Here is a 2,683-nt window from a genome sequence, read left to right on the forward strand (position 1 = left end):
TTATTGGGTCATAGAGACAAGGGTAGAGGGAGAGGGCGGGAGAATACCAAGCAGGTTCCATGCCCAGCATGGAGCCCAATGTGGGGCTGGGTCTTATGACCATGAGACAATGACCTAAGCCAAAATCAAGAGTCCCATGCTCAATCTACTGAGCCACGAGGTGCCCCCAACCCTTTCAATTTCAGATAGCTTGCTTGCTTCCAACACAGGGTCCCAAACACTTCCTTCTTCTGATTCACAGCTAGCTGTTAGTGCGTGATCTCTGCTTACTTTTGTGGGGAATGATGTCTAGACACCACAATCTGAGTGGGATGAATACTCTTGTGTTGCTGTTCAGACTTTTTCATTATTTCTAGACCTCATGAGTGGCCAAAAGAAAAATAAATAATGCATTCTTACTAATACTTACAATTCAAATTTATTCTTCTGAAGTTTTACATAATTTAGATTTTATCCTTGTATCTTTTTTCTCTAATAATGAAAAGTTTGGTTTTCAATCTCATTAATTTCACTGTTTTTCCTACTAGTTTCAATATAACAATTTCAATATTACTTTTAGCAGTGAGAATACTAGATAAAATTTAAAGTTTCTTTGTATTCCTTTTCATCCTTAGAATATATTGCATCTCACTAAGTTTCTACCATCAAATCTGTGTTAGGAAATTGCTTCAATAGTTTATTTCTCTGTGTGGTTTTTACCCTCAAGTTAATCTTCAGATAGCTTCATTTGTTTTGTTTTTAGGTTTGCTTTTTCTCTTTTTCTTAATCCTACCCTATTTGGTTTCTTTTTTTTTTATATTTTTATTTATTTTTGAGAGATAGAGTGAGACACAGCATGAGTGAGGAGGGGCACAGAGAAGGAGACACAGAATCTAAAGCAGAATCCATGTTCTGAGCAAGTGGTCAGCACAGAGCCTGATGTGGGGCTCGAACCCATGAACCATGAGATCATGACCTAGGCAAAGTTGGACACTTAACTGACTGAGCCACCCAGGCACTGCTATCCTATTTGGTTTACATATTATTATTATTATTTTTTACATATCATTTTTTGAATAAGTAAAATGCTAAAGTCAAAACTATAGAATCCAATGTATAAAAAAATCATGCAGGGCACCTGGGTGGCTCAGTCGGTGATGCATCTGACTTCGGCTCAGGTCATGACCTCACAGTTCCTGAGTTCAAACCCTGCATCGGGTTCTGTGCTGACAGCTCGGAACCTGGAGCCTGCTTCGGATTCTGTCTCCATGTCTCTCTGATGCTTCCCCACTTGCACTCGTCTGTCTGTCTTTTCCAAAAAATAAATAAACACTAACAAAAAAATCTTGTATTTATCATTGTCTCTTCGCTCTTTTCCTTCTTATGACCGTAGGGTATTGGTTTTTGGTTTTTCTTTACAGCGCTTTGTTTTGATTTACGGATATGCCAGGATGTTTGTGTATGTGTGTATATTTGTAACCCTTCTCTTTTATACATAAAAGGCAATTTTAATCAGTTAATGTGCATACTGGGAAGTGCTCCACACAGACAAATGAAGATATCCCTCGCTTTATTAGTGAGTCACCTCTCAATGGACATTTGAGTTGTTTCTAATTTTTTTCTAATTTTTTATTATCACAAATAATTCTATGACAAAAAGCTTGGTGAATTTACTATTTGTATTTTTACTAGTGTGTCTTTTGCCTCACTTGATATTTTAAAAACAAAGCTTATTTTTTTAGTTATGTTAGACTTACTAATTCTAAAAATAGTACAGTGTCATCTGGCATTAGTATGTGAGTATTAGTATTATTCATTATAATTAATGAACTGATATCAATACATTATTATTGTTATAATTATAATTTTTAAACTTAAAAAATTTTGGGGGTGCCTGGGTGGCTCAGTCGGTTGAGCATCCGGCTTCAGCTCAGGTCATGATCTCAAGGTTAGTGGGTTCGAGCGAGCCCTGTGTCAAATTCTGTGCTGCCAGCTAGCTCAGACCCTGGAGCCTGCTTCAGATTCTGTGTCTTTTTCTTTTTCTGACCCTCCCCTGCTCACGCTGTCTTCTTGCTCAAAAATAAATAAAACATTTTTAAAAAACCTTAAATTTAAAAAAAATATTTATTTAATTTTGAGAGACAGAGAGAGACAGAGCATTAGCGGGGAAAGGACAGAGAGAAATGGGTGACACAGAATCTGAAGCAGGCTCCAGGCTCTGAGCTGTCAGCACAGAGCCTGATGTGGGGCTCGAACTCATGGACCATGAGATCATGACCAACTGAACCATCCAGGCGCCCCTTAAACTTTTTAAAAAGTAATCTCTACTCCCAGTGTGGGGCCTGAACTCATGACCCTTAGATTAAGAGTCACATGCTCTACTGACTGAGCCAGCCGCCCAACCCCTCAATACATTATTATTAACTAAAGTTCATACTTTATTCAGATTTTCCTAGTTTTTACCTAGTGTCCTTTTCCTGCTCCAGGAAAAAGTTATTTTCAGTAGTCAAGTTAAATCTCTGTGCTGTGTTAGTAGGCTGATTATACAAGAGTGAAATCAAAGAACAGCATTTACTGAATCTATAAAAATTAATTACTGAAGAATCTGGTTGTGTGTAGGTTTGTTTCTTTCTATGTGGTTCTGGGGTGCATTTTTAAGCTTGTCTCTTTTGATATTTTTAACATTTAAATATTAATTCTTATA

The sequence above is a fragment of the Suricata suricatta genome, chromosome 9 (assembly GCF_006229205.1).
Source record: "Suricata suricatta isolate VVHF042 chromosome 9, meerkat_22Aug2017_6uvM2_HiC, whole genome shotgun sequence".
Taxonomy (NCBI): Eukaryota; Metazoa; Chordata; class Mammalia; order Carnivora; family Herpestidae; genus Suricata; species Suricata suricatta.